The sequence below is a fragment of the Camelus bactrianus genome, chromosome 4 (genome assembly GCF_048773025.1).
Source record: "Camelus bactrianus isolate YW-2024 breed Bactrian camel chromosome 4, ASM4877302v1, whole genome shotgun sequence".
Lineage (NCBI taxonomy): Eukaryota > Metazoa > Chordata > Mammalia > Artiodactyla > Camelidae > Camelus > Camelus bactrianus.
In genome coordinates this window covers 22988211-23005688 of record NC_133542.1, presented here as the reverse complement: position 1 = coordinate 23005688, position 17478 = coordinate 22988211, and positions in this window count along the sequence as shown.

The following is a 17478-nucleotide window of genomic DNA, read 5'->3' as shown; positions in this document are numbered from 1 at the left end:
TGACAAGCAGCCAAGGCTCTGAAGTTCAGTGGATTTCAGTGAAGTTAGAAAGTTAAATTCCAGAGTCACAGAGATTCCCCCAGCCCCGGAGCTAGAACTGGGGCCCTGAGGCTCTGATGTGCAGGAAGGGGCTGCGGGACCCCAGCGTGCCAGGCCGAGGGGGCAGGGGAAACAGCGAAAGCTCACGCTTACACTAATGGCTCGGGGAGTTAGAGGGGAGTAGTGGCTGTTTTCTGGAAAAGACTCACTTAGAATCAAAATAGAGTTCATCACTTGGCAAGTTTTCCCAGCACTGCGTCAGCAAGGATACCACAGGTTGTCCTGCTTGGAGGAAAAGGCTATTTCTGTACCAAAGGGAGCCAGCCCCATTCCTCTCTGTGACCTGCAACTACCTGGGGCACTGAGAAGTTGTCCTCGGTCCTGACACAGCCGGCACACGGGAGCTGACCAGCTCACAGGCGGATCCAAGCACGACACCGAGGTATTAAGAAGCCTATAAAACTCGGGATTGCCCCAGTGGGAGAAACACTACGTAGAGAAGCCCAAGAGAGGATGGGAGAGTTTGGAACCAGTCTCAGGGCCACCAACTGAGCCTGGGGCTACTGGTTCCATCAACAACACTTACTGAGCGTCTGGCGAGGGGTGGGGTGTGTCTCTGTTCTGGTGCTGTAGAGTTTAATAGACTGTTTATTCATTCAGTATTTATTATTGACTTATTCATCCAATAGTCATTCATTCCTTCAACCTATATTAACTCATTCAATAATATTTATTTATTTACTCAATAAGTATTTATTGATTCAATATTCATTCAATACATGCCTGTTGAACACCTACTCTGAGCCAGGCACTGTTTTTGTCTCTTGGGATACATAAATGAAGAAAACAAAGACTTGTGCCTTGGAGCCCTCGCAAGATGCCACGTCCCTTCTCTTTGATTCAGTCCTCACAATAAATGTTTATGGGAGGCATTTGTGCTCCCATTTTACAGATGAAGAAAATGAGGCTGAAGCGAGATGAAATAACAATGGAGAAATTAAATGGGAGAAATGATAATCAAACCAGGTCTGTATAGCTCCAGGTTTGTGTTCTTTCCAACCCGACGGTCACCCTGGGGAGATGTCACTTTACCCAATTAGCTTTGCAATAGGAATTCAGTAGTTTCCCCAGAACTTATGTATGGAAATTATTCTCAGAGAGGAACAAACCAACTTACACAAATGCCAAACGCAGAAAATCAACCAGTTCAGCCAGCCCGCCCAAACCACGTGTGCAAGGATGTGTGTTCAACTACGAAGCACGAGGTTATCAGATCTCAGCTGCACGACAAGTATTTAGCAAGACTTTAAGATGAGTGAATGAATAAGGAGCTTTCAAAAAGGACGTGTCACATTTACAACAAAGGTAACCAGTGCAGATAAAGTGCTTGCACTTGTACTTCCTCGTGGGAGAGGGAAAAAAGCTAATTAAAAGAGACCTCTTTGCCAGTGAGATAAGATGAGAAGATATGAGTCTAAGGCATTCAGGGGCCGTGAAGGCGGCTATTTGCAACACGGGGCATAACATAGACACAACAAATACATACTCATATGTGAACAGAGACTCTTTGTTGCCTGGGGCCCAGGTGGAGGAGAGGGGTAGGAATGGGCTTTCCGTTCGGTTTGGGGAGCTTGAATTTGCTGTACTGAGTGTATGAAAATCGCTGCCCAAGGAGGCTCTCACTTTGTTCCTTTGTGCTTCTCTCAGGAAGGATTTGGAACCTGAGATGCAATCCGCCTGAGTCAGATGCCGACAGAGACTGGACGGAAGACAGGGTCGAGGGATGAGGGGATATGTGCAGAAGGAGATATTGTTTGGGGGGGATTTTTGCATGCGAGGTGTTTTATGTGCGTATTTCATTAAATTTCAAGACACCTTCAAGAGGTAAATACGATCACGCTCATTTAGTCGAGGGAATTACAGCTCTAACAAGTCAACTGCCCAAGAGCTCCCAGCTGGAAAGATACAGAACCAAATCCTCCCCCTTTCTTGTTTTCCCAAAGAAATCACAGGTCCTTTTCATTTTAAGGATTCTGTGGCTCATCACCACGACAAAGTAGGCAGGGGGGAACGCCTACCATGAATGTGAGGAGTTACAATGTCCAGCCTCGTGTAAAATCTCTCTCTGAAACCAGAGGTCAAGGAGGAGCTACTGTTCAGAAGGACAGTCATTCCAAGACGCTGGCAGTTTCTCAGCCCCCGACCTCTGGCCCCCATGCCCTCCTCGCGCCCTCCCCTTCACCCTGACCACGGCGCATCCCACAGGTCCCACACCCGCCGGCGCAGGGAGCAGAAGTGGGGCTGGGACAAGGGAGCCGTCACAACGAGCTCCACTTCTCGTCTCCTGTGCAGTCTAGACTGAACCCCTGCTGCTCCGTGTCTGCTTTCCTCGGGCTGCCTCTCTTCCATTCCAGACTATTTTTTTGATGCCCAATTGCGTTTCAAAGTTGGCAAGTATGCAAACATTAGGATATGGAGGGGCAAAGTGAACCTGGCTGCACCCTGAACTCCTTCAGCAGTGGGTTGACTCAGAGCCCTCCTATCAGAGGGCCCCACCTTGACCCTTCCTACCCAAGGGGCAACACACAGGTCTGGCGAATCACAGGCTCAGCCACAGGGTTGAGGGCTCAGTTAAGACCAGGGCCTGTGGAGTCATCTGGGCTCGATCACCTCCCAACAGCACAGCCTGGGGCAGATTTCTAGGGCTCAGTTGCATCTTCTGGCAAAGGGGTACAGGAGCACACTCTCCACCTGCAAGAGTCGGTGTGAGGATGCAAGGGCCAGGGACCATCAGCGAGCTGCTGCACACGCTTCTCTGATGCCGAGAACCCCCCAGACACTTGTTGATGGACAGATTTCCAGGGCTCTTCCCTGGAAGAACGGATTCGGTGGGATTGGGTTGGGGCCTATGCTTTGGTTTTATTTGTTTATTGGTCAATAGATTGATTGATAAGAAGCTCCAAATTATATTCTAATACTCAGAATAAGGAAGGCTTGGGGAGCGTTGTTTTTAGTGATGGATAAATGTTCATTTATCGTTTGACACAACATTGTAAAATGATTATAAATCAATAAAAAATGTTTAAAAAATAAAAAAAAAAGATTTAAAAAAAAAAAGTTCATTTATCGATATTGTTGTTCTCTCTCCTTCTGACCCAAATCCCAGGTACGTACACTTCTGCAGCGCCCTCAGTTTGCTGTGTTTCAAAAGCCTCGAGAGGGCTGCTTTCTCAGGACCACAGCTCTAGCTGTGGCATCCTGAGAAGCTCGTCTTCTCACTGATACGATTTAGGAACTGAGTCAGGGGGGTTACCTTTGCACGCCATCACGCTCTAACATGACACCTCGCTTCTGTGTTTGGATGTGACTCTGCATTTCACTGGTTTCTCTGCTGAACATGCGTGCTCCTAAATCACTCAGTAGGTGCCTGAGACTAACTGGTTAGAAGCTGGGCACATGGGCTTTTCTGTGTTTAACGGGCTATGTTTCCACTCACCCTCTCCTTTCTAACCCTGTCTTACACTCCCTTTCAGACTCAGGTCACAAGAATCTAATTTTCAGCCCACACTCCTTAGGAAGGCCTCCCCCATCTTCGGTAGTGGCTGACCCCTTTGGTTCTGCCTGGCAAGATTTCTAACTCTAACTCAAGCAAAGGACTGAGAGAGAAAGACTATTAGGACTGAAACACAGAAATGCTTATGCTTTTCCTAGGCCAGTCTTCATCATAGGCTCAGACATTTCAAGTCAAGTATTTTCCAAACATTCTATCTTTTGTTGTGGTTAAATAACTACATTTTCAATTGCTTTTTAGAAAGGACTGTATCAGAGATTACCATATGGTATACAACAGACCGGCAGGCACTACTGCAGTGAAGTGAGCTGTGTGACCTTCAGTTAGTTCATTAACCTCTCTGGGCCCCAGCTTGTTTATCTGAAAATAAAGATAATATGCACCCCTTGAGTTGCTGTGAGGGTTGAAGCAAGTTTGCGGTGGTGAGATATTAAGCGCAGTGCCTGGCCCACGGCTGGCGGTGGCTGTTCCTGTCATTCCAACCCGGGTGGCAGAGTCTGTGTGCAGCTCTGTCTCTCAGCTCCATTTTCTTCTCTCCTTACTCTCCGGCTTGCCTGCTTGCTTTGACTGCTCACTCTCTCATAACTCTGAACTGCATATGGTTTTTGTTTGTTGCAGTTGTGATCTTTCAGCTTATTCTGATTTCCACTTCATGGATCCCACTTTCAAAAGGTAACCTGTCTCTTCCGTGGTTCATGTCCTTGAAAGAGAGAATCTGAATGTCCTATCTCAAGCCTTTTTGCCCTGTCTATGGATGAACTCCATGCAGCTGGATGGCCATCCCCAGACTAATTAGCAATAACGGGATGAGAGGAGTTGCAGGTACAGAATTTGGCTGCTAAGGCAGCAGGGTCTTTGGGGGGGGGGGCAATTTCCTTTAGAGGGGGTGTGAGCTAGGCAGGCAGGCAATGATTAGCATCTTGCAGCATAAATTCAAGACCATATGGCCACTGCAATTATATTCAGACTTTTTTTTTTTTAATGGACTCTGATTTCTATAAAAACCAGAGAGTAATGCCCAAAAGAACACTAGATGAGAAGCAGAGGAACCTATAATCTACCCATAATTTGTTGTAGGACTTTTGGTAACCCACTTTATCCCCTCATCAGTCTCAGTTTCCTCATCTGTGAGGAGAATGGAATGGGGTGGATGGACTCTTTCCACCTCCAAGACGAAAAAGAAATGGAAATGGAGAGGCATGGTGCCTAAAATCTGATCTTGGACCAGAAATGGCTAGATAATTGAGTTCGATGCATAGTTTAAAGCGTTAATTATCTGAAAAATTCCATATGGATTGATATTCTTGGAGACAATATCTATACAGTAAGCATATGCTGAATTAGCATAAGGTTGCTATTAAAAAATACAGTGGGAATGAAATATAAACTCTCATCATAGGAAGCAGCAAACTCCACATCACTGATCCAGCCTTTCACTTAAACAGGTTTGATGACTAAAGCTCCAGCTTCCTTCCTCACAGCAGCAACACTGCGCACTTAGGATGCAGCCTGGAGGAATGCGGAACAGCTTCTACGTAGATCAGCCTCCTCCCTGAGGTCACGTGTCGGCTGGTCTTTAATCACTGTTGTTCTGTGGCTGGGCTTATTTATAAACAAGTCCAATTGGAAAATGAAAACCACATGTGAAACGGACCCTAGAAGAGCTGCCAAGGCTTGGGCCAAATATCAATTTTATAGGAATAGAAATGTGCAGTAAATGACATGGGGAAAATGAAGACTAAATTTTTTTCGATAACGAAGTTAGCTGAAGACTGCAAAGCTACCAAAATTATAGCCACTATTGAGAAAGAACACTAAATTTGCTCATCTTTGGACACTGAATACCTTTATCTTTGTAGTTTTTTTCACCCATTGTAAGTAGAATTTAAGGTTTTGTTGGTTTTACTTTTTGCTGCTTCAAAAATAGCAAATATTCTCTTCCCTGTTCTGCCTGTCAGAGGGCCTTGGAACTCAGCCAGGAAATTTCGTCTGCCACTGTCCCAAACTCAGTGGTGATTTTCAGGCTCCGAGTGGCCCAGTACACACCATGGTTCTGTCCAACCTGAGCTGCCTTCCTGCTGGGAAAACAGACTTAATCACGAGAGGCCCCAGGAGCGACTGGTCCACCATGCTCGTCAGATGGAGTCATCAAGGTCTTCCAGCCCCTACCGGCTTGGCAAACCTATTCTCTGCCTTCATCTCGGGCCCAGAGGTTACATTTTTTCCTTCACTGAGTCCCTCTACTCTTTAGACTGACCTCAGAGCCCCTGAAATAGGCATTTTCACACTTGAAGTTACTAACGATGGAGGATCGTGAAGAGTAATTTGCCCTGATCAATGGATTGCTTATGGACCAGTGAAATCTTGTGGACTTTGCGTCCCTCACATCAGAACACTTTCCAACACAACAGCTTTCTGATGATATGTTCATTGAAGTGAGTGCTAACTGCACACACGTTCTGTGTGTTCTCAGATGGTCCCAGGCTAGGTCCCAGTCGTGGATGAAAATGTCTCGTTCTGTAGCCTGGTGCTACTCAGAGGGGTGGTCCGTGGTCTCGTGCCCAACTACAAAGCATTCTGTTCCAGGTTCACAGTGGGATATGCACAGAAATTGAGAGACAGTGTTTAGAAATGTTATGGCAATTTTATAGAGTGGCTTTATGTCTGTTGAACTCAGTAATTAAAATCTGGGGTTTGCATTTGTAAACCTTTTAAAATTTCATCGTCTGATAGTTTGTTACAAGTTATGAAAGTACTGGTCTGTAATATATTGAAAGAAACACACTAAACCAAAACTGGTTCTTCCCCAGAGATAATTCTAGAGCAGTGCTTCTCCAACTATTTCAGCTTTTCTTTCTAGCTTTCATGAACCCTATTAAGTCAAGTATCTTAACATTTAGGCTTTAAAAAGAGAGCCCACTGTTCAGGACCTAATGGGGTAGATATCCCCCACCCTACACACCACTCAAGAGCAGGGGATTTAAATGGTTCTGCAGGTGATGAAATGAATGCATCTCAGATCTCAGAGATCTGGGGTGTTGCAGAATCCCCCTCTCAACACCACTGGGGACACACTGAAGGACAGGCTACACCTCAGTGGGGATCCCTGGGAAATCCAGTTGTATAATAAACATGGTACATATAACCTGTCACTAAGGGACATAATTTCTGACCTAGCAGCAGCAGAAAACCAGTGGTCATCTGACACACAGCCAAGATTCTAAGACTAGAATTAAAGGTAGTCTTTTGGATTCTGTCATTTAATAAGTTTCAGAGAAGAAAGCCTTCAAGGGGTGTCCAGTTCAGTAGAGAAGTCAATCCAAGCTTACTGAAAAATGGGCTGTTTGCGGATCTTGGTACTGTTCATTGCAAACTCATCAGGCCAAAAGGAGTCCTTTTTAAAAATTTTTTTCTAACTCATGGGCTTTTCAGCACTCCTTTCTATGTTGGATTTTCATAGCTCCCTCTCCCACCATCACAGTCCTGCTATACTGGTCCCGTACCTGGCTCCCAGGCCATCCTGCCCACCCTCCAACCCCCATGTCAGTCATCAAGTTCCATGTATGTACTGCATGGCATATGCCACGCCTGCTCTTGAACAGCATTCCAAGAAATGAGAACCCACTTGCTCTTAATTCCTTTTTCATTTTACCTGGGACCATAATTATTTTTCATATACAACCACTTCTACTGAAAAATTCATAGACGTGTTTTCCAGTTATGAAAAGGAATTCCATCACGCAATGCATAGCTTTTCTTCTGTAACTGTTCTTGTTTTTCACTATCACCTCATAAGTGCAGGCCCTGCTACTGGCTCCACCCCACACTGGGGTCACTGAGTGGTGTCTTCAGGAGGCTGCTTGACATGGTATAGGGGGTAGGGAGGCTCCATGACCCCGACATCAACTACACACTACGGGACTATGACGTACACGTACATGCTCTGCCTCCAAGAAGGAATTTTTCCCCCAACATATACCGAACACTTAATGTATGTCCAATCACTAATTCAATCTTGAGCAAAGCTCATGAAGGAGGTACCATTATTAACACAGAGTGGTTAAGTGACTTGGCTGAGGTCATGCAGCAGAAAGGGGATAGAGCTGGGAATTGAACTCAGATTCAATTCAAGGAAGCCTTGCCTCTCAGATTCCCCAAAAGACACAAACTCAAAACATAGATGACAGCTTTTGACTATTAAGGTACGAAAAAAAGAGGCTGTGGCATTTGTATTCTCAGCCTCTGGAAGAAAGAACATCTTCCATCCTGAGTGGTTCACTCCAGGAACTGAAAACCTGGAGCAGTCAAGTGCCAAAGGCAGTATGAGGAAACAGAGAAAAGACCAATGAGCCTGGACTGCCTACTGCCTCCTCTCGTCCCTTGCTCTCCACCCCAGAGCTCTGAGGCTGCAGACTGGAAGCCCTAATTCCCCACCCCACATACGCTTCCTCTGTGTTTCAAGTGTCTACCAATCCACCAATCAAACAGCCTCAAAGGAATGTGAATCTGAGACTTTCAAAGATCTCCTCTCACTCTGCTTTAGCAAAAGGATCAAATTTATCAGAATATTTTGTGATTTTTACCCCATTCTCAGCTCTTCCATCTTTCTGCCTAGATAATATAATTTTTGCCCCTTTCCTTCAACTATAACACCACTGGAGAAAGGAATTCAAATCAGTAGCTGGGCCACATATTACTCAAAATAATTCATAGGATCTGGGCCATCAATCATCAAAATACCAGGACTAACAACAATGAAAAATGACACAATAAGTCCAAACTCAGAAGACACATTTCTTGACTTGTCAGTACAATTAGGAGTCAGAGACACATGTCAGTAAGAAGCAAATTTCAAATTTCAAGCAAAATAATATCAATTCTATACCTAATATGAGACATCTGACCTTACTTTCTAAACCAAATATAAAGAATATGAAGGAAAGAGGACTGTATTTTTTTCTGACTGATTTATAAATGACAGTGATAAGATCAATTTCTGGGAGTTTTTCCTTTTTCACCCAGGAAGATCAGTTGGGGAAAAGTCCTCAAATTTAGTTGGAAAAAGAATAATAATAAAATTAACCAAGGAGGTAAAAGACTGGTATACTGAAAACTACAAGACAATGAAAAAAATTGAAGAAAGACAAAAGACATCCTATGTTACATGGATTGGAAGAATTAATTTTGTTAAAATGTCTGTACTACCCAAGGCAATATACAGATTCAATGCAATCCTTATGAAAATTCCAATGGCATTTTTCACAGAAATAGAACAAAAAATCCTACCCACCAGCTAAAAGAACTAGAAAAAGAAGAACAAAAAACCCCAGAAGGCAGCAGAAGGAAGGAAATTATAAAGATTAGGGAGGAAATAAATAAAATAGAGGTTTAAAAAAACCATAGAAAAAATCAATCAAACCAAAAGCTGTTTTTTTTTAAAAAGTAAATAAAATTGACAAACCTCTGGCCAAACTCACAAAGAAGAAAAAAGAGAGAGCACAAATTAGCAAAATAAGAAAGGAAAATGGAGAAATTACAACAAATAAAATAGAAATACAGAATATCATACGAGAATATTATGAAAAACTATATGGAATCAAACTGGATAACCTAGAGGAGATGGACAAGTTGCTGGAAACATACAGTCCACCAAGACTGAATCAAGAAGAAACTGACCACTTGAACAAACCAATCACTAGAAATAAAATCGAAACAGCAATAAAAAAACCTCCCTACAAATTAAAGTCCAGGACTGGACGGCTTCACCGGGGAATTCTACCAAACATACAAAGAAGAACTCATACCAGTCCTTCTCAAACTCTTCCAGAAGACTGAAAAGGAGGGAGTACTCCCAAACTCATTCTATAAAGCCACCATCACCCTGATACCAAAACCAGGCAAAGACGCTACAAAAAAAGAGAATTATAGGCCAATATTACTGATGAACATAGATGCCAAAATCCTCACCAAAAAATTAGCAAATAGAATCCAACAGCACATAAAAAAGATTATGCTTCATGACAAAGTGAAGTTCATCCCAGGGACCCAAGGGTGGTTCAACAAACACAAATCAATCAATGTAATACATCACATCAACAAGGGAAAGGACAAAAACCACATGATCATCTCAATTGATGCAGAAAAAGCATTTGATAAAATTCAACACCCATTTATGATAAAAACTCTCACCAAAGTGGGTATAGAAGGAACATATCTCAACATAATAAAAGCTATATAAGACAAACCTACAGCCAGCATAGTACTCAACGGTGAAAAACTCAAAAGCTTCCCACTAAAATCTGGGACAAGACAAGGATGCCCACTATCACCACTCCTATCCAACATAGTCTTGGAAGTCCTAGCCACAGCAGTCAGGCAAGAGAAAGAAATAAAAGGGATCCAAATTGGAAAAGAAGAGGTAAGTGTCACTATATGCCGATGACATGTTACTATATATAGAAAACCCTAAAAGGTCCACACAAAAGCTACTAGAGCTGATTGAAGAACTCAGCAAGGTAGCAGGTTACAAGATAAATGTTCAAAATTCAGTTGCATTTCTTTACACTAATGATGAATCAACAGAAAAAGTAAAGAAACAATCCCCTTTAAAATAGCACCCAAAGTAATAAAATATCTGGGAATAAATCTAACCAAGGAGGTGAAAGAATTATACACAGAAAACTATAAACCACTGATGAAAGAAATTAAAGAAGACTTTAAAAAATGGAAAGATATTCCATGCTCTTGGATTGGAAGAATCAATGTTGTTTAAATGATCACAGTGCCCAAGGCAATCTACAGATTTAATGCAATCCCTATCAAATTACTCAGGGCATATTTCACAGAACTAGAACAAATCATAATAAAATTTATATGGAACCATCAAAGACCTAGAATTGCCAAAGCATTACTGAAGAGAAAGAAAGAGGCTGGAGGAATAACTCTCCCAGACTTCAGACAATACTATAGAGCTACAGTCATCAAGACAGCATGGTATTGGTACCAAAACAGACATATAGACCAATGGAACAGAAGAGAGAGCCCAGAAATGAGTCCACAAACTTTTGGTCAACTCATCTTCGACAAAGGAGGCAAGAATATACAATGGAATAAAGACAGTCTCTTCAGCAAATTGGGAAAACTGGACAGCAGCATGTAAATCAATGAAGCTGGAACACTCCCTTACACCATACACAGAAATAAATTCAAGATGGATCAAAGACTTAAACATAAGACAAGATACAATAAACCTCCTAGAAGAAAATATAGGCAAAACATTATCTGACATACATCTCAAAAATGTTCTCCTAGAATAGTCTACTCAAGCAATAGAAATAAAAGCAAGAATAAACCAATGGGACCTAATGAAACTTACAAGCTTCTGCACAGCAAAGGAAACCATAAGTAAAACAAAAAGACAACCTACAGAATGGGAGAAAATTTTTGCAAATGAAACTGACAAAGGCTTGATCTCCAGAATATATAAGCAGCTCATATGACTTAATAAGAAAAAAACAAACAACCCAATCTAAAAATGGGCAGAAGACCTAAACAAGCAATTCTCCAAGGAAGACATACAAATGATCAATAGGCACATGAAAAAATGCTCAATATCACTAATTATCAGAGAAATGCAAATCAAAACTACAGTAAGGTATCACCTCACACCAGTCAGAATGGCCATCATTCTAAAATCCACAAATGACAAAGGCTGGAGAGGCTGTGGAGAAAGGGGAACCCTCCTACACTGCTGGTGGGAATGCAGTTTGGTGCAGCCACTGTGAAAAACAGTATGGAGATTCCTCAGAAGACTAGGAATAGACTTACCCTATGACCCAGGAATCCTGCTCCTGGGCATATATCCAGAAGGAACCCTACTTCAAAATGACACCTGCACCCCAGTGTTCATAGCAGCACTATTTACAATAGCCAAGACATGGAAACAGCCTAAATGTCCATCAACAGATGACTAGATAAAGAAGAAGTGGTATATTTATACAATGGAATACTATTCAGCCATAAAACCTGACAACATAATGCCATTTGCAGCAACATGGATGCTCCTGGAGAATGTCATTCTAAGTGAAGTAAGCCAGAAAGAGAAAGAAAAATACCATGTGAGATCACTCATATGTGGAATCTAAAATAAAACAAAAACAAGAAAAGCATAAATACAAAACAAAAACAGACTCATAGACATAGAATACAAACTTGTGGTTGCCAAGGGGGCGGGGGGTGGGAAGGAATAGACTGGGATTTCAAAATTGTAGAATAGATAAACAAGATTATACTGTATAGCACAGGGAAATATATACAAAATCTTGTGGTAGCTCACAGAGAAAAAAAATGTGACAATGAATATATATGTGTTCATGTATAACTGAAAAATTGTGCTCTACACTGGAATTTGACACAACATGGTAAAATGATTATAAATCAATAAAAAAAATGTTTAAAAAAAATCCTAAAATTTGTATGGAACCAAAAAAAAAAAAATCACAAATAGCCAAAGCAATCTTGAGAAAGAACAAAATGGGGGGCATCATGCTTCCTGATTTCAAACCATGTTACAAAGCTCTTGTAATTAAAACAGTATGACATTGTATAACTATACCACAGATCAATGGAACAGAACAGAGAGTCCAGAAATAAACCAGAAATAAACATATATGGTCAATTAATTTATGACAAAAGAACCAAGATTATACAGTGGAGAAAGGACAGTCTCTTCACTAAGTGGTGCTGGGAAAACTGGACAGCCACAAGCAAAAGAATGAAACTGGAGCACTGTCTTACGCCATACAACAAAGACTTGAATGTAAGAGCTGAAACCATGAAACTCCTAGAAGAAAACGCAGATAGTAAACTCCCTGACTTAGGTCTTGCTGAGGATTTTTTAAATCCTACACCAGAAGCAAAAGCAACAAAAGCAAAAATGAACAAGCGGGACTGCTTCAAACTAAAAAGCAACTGCACAGCAAAGGAAACAACATGTTAAAGACAACCTACGGGATGGGAAAAAAACATTTGCAAGTCATGTATCTGATAAGTGGCTAATATCCAAAATACATGAAGAACTCATACAAATGTATAGCATTTTGGTATTGTTATGTTTTACAAGATGGGATCTATAAAACATATTGCTCTGGAATTTGCTTTTTTTTTAATCTATCATCAGCACAAGGGAGAAAAAATATCATAAATAACATATCCTGTCATTTAAATCAATTTATGGGTAGTACTCTAAAGCAGTTATATTTAGGGATCCCATCTATCAATATACATTGAGCTTTTCCCCTAATGTTTCATTATTTTAACAGAGCAGTGAGCATCCTTGCACACGACACTTTCAGAGTGGATGGCGGGGGAAGGGCCCTGGAAAAGCCCGAGGCAGACGTACAGGTTAGGAGACGAGCATGTTTAAAACTGTGATACGCTCTCAGACTCTTCACTAAACAGCATGTGGATTCGTTCCCATCAACCGGGTGCATGTGCACAAGGGATATTTTTAAAGCCTCTCATAACAATTTGAAACAGTCACTGACATACAACATCGTGCTTGAAGATGCTGCGTGGTCAGGATTAGGCCAGGAAGTGATTTCTAAACATTGTCACCTTAAACCCACCGTAAACTGCCGTCACAGGAAAAAAATGACAGGAAATAAGACTGAACAGGGATCCAAAATTTTTGACCTAATGAATAAAAGGAAAATCTAGGTCTGGTTAGTTTGAGTAGGTTGAAAATCTTAGAGACACTGACCCTGACTCTTGGAAGAGAGGTTCAGACAAGCACCCCGTCCTGTGAATGCAGGAGGCTCAAGGCTGTGGGTCAATGTTTCAGCAAGTGGTGGTGGAAGTGCCAGCAAGCGTTTCCGTGGAAAACACCCTCATGGTACTGCAACCCAGACTAGCAGACTGCAGAAATGAAGCCGCCGCTGAGAAGGAACCGTGGAAGCAAGAGCAGGCCCCTCCTACACTGGTCGGCACGAGTAAGCTGAGCTTTGGCCTCATTCTTTCTGACAAGCTGTCCATACTGTCCTGGGAGCTCTGACCTACTTCATCCACAGGACGGTGTCTGGCACATGCTGGCAAAGTTTCTGCGGTAAAATGTTACCACTGAGGAACTATTTGGGAAATGGAAACAGGAGATCTGGTATCTGGCTCAGACACTGCCCCTCACTGCTGTTACCTTAAGTCCTTAGGTCCCCTCAAAGTTTCTTCATCCGTAAAACGGACTCCGTAATGTCTCACTCATGCTCCAAGCAAAGACAACGAGACCGTAGGTATGAATGCAGCGTGCAGCAAATTGTGTCTCAAATGTGAAGCTTTGTTAGTAAGGGAGGCCCTCCTGCAGTTCTTTGTAAACACCGTGGCAAACAAACAAAGAAAACCCTCTGTCAGCAAGTCAAAAGAAAAGATTCTGGACTTAGGTAGTGGTGGTGGTTGCACAATCTTGCGAATATACTGGAAACCAATGATTGTAAAAAATTTTTAAAAAGCAAGCAAGAGAGAGAGAAACATCATTCTAAACTGGAAAGACAACAAAAGCTGAAGGAAAATCACTTCTTTGGAGTATATTTTATATGTCAGGCCCTTTTTAGTTCTTACAGTGTCTGAATTTTATCTTTCCCATACCCTAAGGCGTAGAAATTACTACCCATATTTTGTAGAAAAGTGAGAGTTAAGGAGTTTCAGTGCCCTGCCCCATGTCACAAGGTAAGTCGTCACCTCGCCCAGGACTTGAATCTAACTCTCCTTGACGCCTAAACCTGAGCCCTTTCAACTGTACCAGGCTGCTTCTGGACCTCGTCAGAAGCTCGAAGCTGGTCTCAGAATCACCAACGACATCAGATCCACCTTTTCAAGAGCCTCTCCATGGAAGTACTTGAGGGCGCTCCTTGATGTCAACCCTCAGATGTTTGAAGGGTCCCTGCCTGGGAAGGAGGGTCTATTACGTGTCTAGTGTTTATACATTCACTGTAACCTTCCTGGGTCTATTTGCATTTTCAATCCCAAACCCTGTTTTGGGTTAATGAGCCCCACAAGCTCACCAGCCAAACGTTTACCGGCTTCCAGCTTAACGTAAGCTTGTATCTAATCAATGTAGACGTTGAAACAAGTTCCACGCTGGCAAATTCCCAAAGCAAAAGGAGGTAAATGAGAACAACATGAATGAGTCAAACAAGGGAACCACCATGGGGGGACAGTTTAATCAACACTTAGAGAAACATAGCTGTCTCCTGCTGAGATGGAAATACATCTGTTTTGTAGATGTCCTGGTGCCTTTAACCATACCATCTTCCTCAAGTACAAAGCCTTTCTGCCTTTCACACCGATTCTGTTGGAGATCATTTTATAAGAGGAGTTGAGAAATCTCAGATCCAGGCTTTTAAATTAATTTTTAAAAATAAAGGATAGTAGCAGACACTGTTGATGCCTTACCCAGGAGCCCACAGTTGCCCACTGTGGACCCTGTGACAGTAATAAAATCCCTGAGGATTTTGTCAGATTGGGGAATACGATAAACCTGAGTGTAAGGCACGTAGGGAATATTAGAGAGGATTCGATGACTGCCCTCTTCCAGTGACTGAGCTGATGGATAACTAATTTGATGGACAAATAGCCAAAGACTGGGTTGCTATTTGTCAATAATTATCTCAGCACCTAACCCCGTGGTTGGGATAACTCGAAGGCATGCTCTATGCTGTCCCCGGGAGTTCCCAAGCTCCCAGAAACTGTTATGATACGGCACCCTTTACTGGCATCCTTGTCTTCCCAGTCTCTCTTCCCCATCCCTCTCCTGCTGTTTCCTGGGTTTATCTCCCAAAGTCTACTTACATTAGAATCTTTGTGTCAGAGTTTCCTTCAGGGAAAACCCAAACCAGGCAAGAATGACTCACACACTCCAAATGAAAAAGAGAATAGTCATTAAGAAAATAAGCTTTTGACCCTTCTCTTTATTTCTCTTGTTGATTTTGGATTTATTTCATCCCTTCAGAACTTTTCCTCCATTGATTAATCTCCTAAGATCCAAAGGTTCTGCCTACCATCTGTAAATTGGGTTGTCCCACCCCCCATGGCCATTCCTCCAGGCAGATGGTGGCACTCACTAGGTCTCTCCTAACCTGAAGGGTTAGACACTGCAGCACACAGGATGTTAGAACTGGGCAGGCAGGAAGCAGGGACCTATAGGGCCTTGGTATCAGCCAAAGAGACTCCCCCAACCCCACTGGGCAGGGGTCCTGCCTCTGCCTTGCTGGTTCTTCTCCTTCACCCCATTCCCTGCATGGGTACCATTTTCACCTTTGGTTCTTATCCAGGTACCAGTCTGGATGGATGACTCCCGAACTCCTTTACCGTTCTCTACCCTCCATGACCTCACCTGTGTCTTCTAACCTCCATCTTTTAACTAGGAGTTGGAACGCTGGGACAACCTGAAAGAAAATGACCTCCAGAGTCTTCCTGAAACACCATGCACTAGGAGATTATTCCTTCCTCCCACAAACAAGACTTTCGTGGGTCACTGAGCTGAATACATTCCTCTTAGTTCAGTTATCTCGTTTCGGCTAAATTTCTTTGCTTATATCAGAAAAAGCTCTTCTGGTTCTTTCCTTTCACACAAATCCCCGCCAAATACAGTGCCATGGCCATGGGCACAGTTAGCCATGAAATCACCGTATCTTTGCCCCAGTCTGATGGCAATGGGGGGAGAGGTGATGCTCACCCCTATCCCCTCAGCCCAGGACCGTCCCTCTGGGGGAGTCCCCTCACTAACTCACATTTGCAGGAAACCTCCCACGGGCAGTTCTGTCCTTGGGAAGATGAATTGGGAGAGGACAGTTTGGACATTATTTAGGTTCTCTTTTGATTGTATAGAAGAGCACAAAGCGAAGAGCCCTTGGGAAGAGTCCTACAATGCATTACTCAAGTGTGTCAGTCTGCGCAAAGCCTTTAAGGGCCTGCATTGTTTACCTAAACTGCTGTGGCTGCCTCCCGGTTGTTACAGGGAATGCTGTTTATATCAATATTTAAATACGCTATTTCCCCCAGATGAACCACAACAGCCTCATTTAAAGTTATTTTATTATGATGAACAGATATTTGGACAATTTAAAACTCCACTTGCTATACAAACAACTCCAATGATGCCTCAGTTGAGCATGTAAATACATATTTAAACAATTTAAAAACACATTGACTACATAATTTGTATTTGTTATTGCTCAAAAGAAAGGACTTTTTATTTAGTGTGCCAAATAACGGGAATTTGGATGCCTTCTAAAAAGGATGCATTATTCATGTGGAAGAGACACAAAATCAATAAATGAAAATTCAAATAAAAATGAAACCCATTATGATACTGCACTCAGACAATGATCATCTTGTGCCTTATTTACTCAAGGAAAAGACACAGGGAAATGGCCCTTTTGGAACTAGGCTATGAACTGAATCATACTAAACTTCTCCTTCAGCTGTTTGAAAATAAACAGAATTGTAGGTTTCTAAAATTCTGTTCAGTTTCTTTCTGTTTATGACTGCAAACTGATGTTAAAACTCAACAACAAAATCCGTTTGGGAGATTTTAAAGATGATACCATTAGTAACATTTTCTATTGCTATCTCACTACTTATTTCATTGCCATGAGGCATGGACAACGCATTAAGGTCCTGAATAGGGTTCTAAGGAAAATCCTATCCTGCTTATAGAGAGTCCTGTTCAAGTGTGTTTCTGCTGTAGGGGAGAAAAAGAAGGCTGTCCACTCTGGCACATCTTGGGACGTTTCCTGAATTTTCAAGTAGGCATTAATAGCAGTTAAGAGGTCAGATGTCCTTGCTCAAGTCTTGCCTCTGACACCACCACTGCTAGT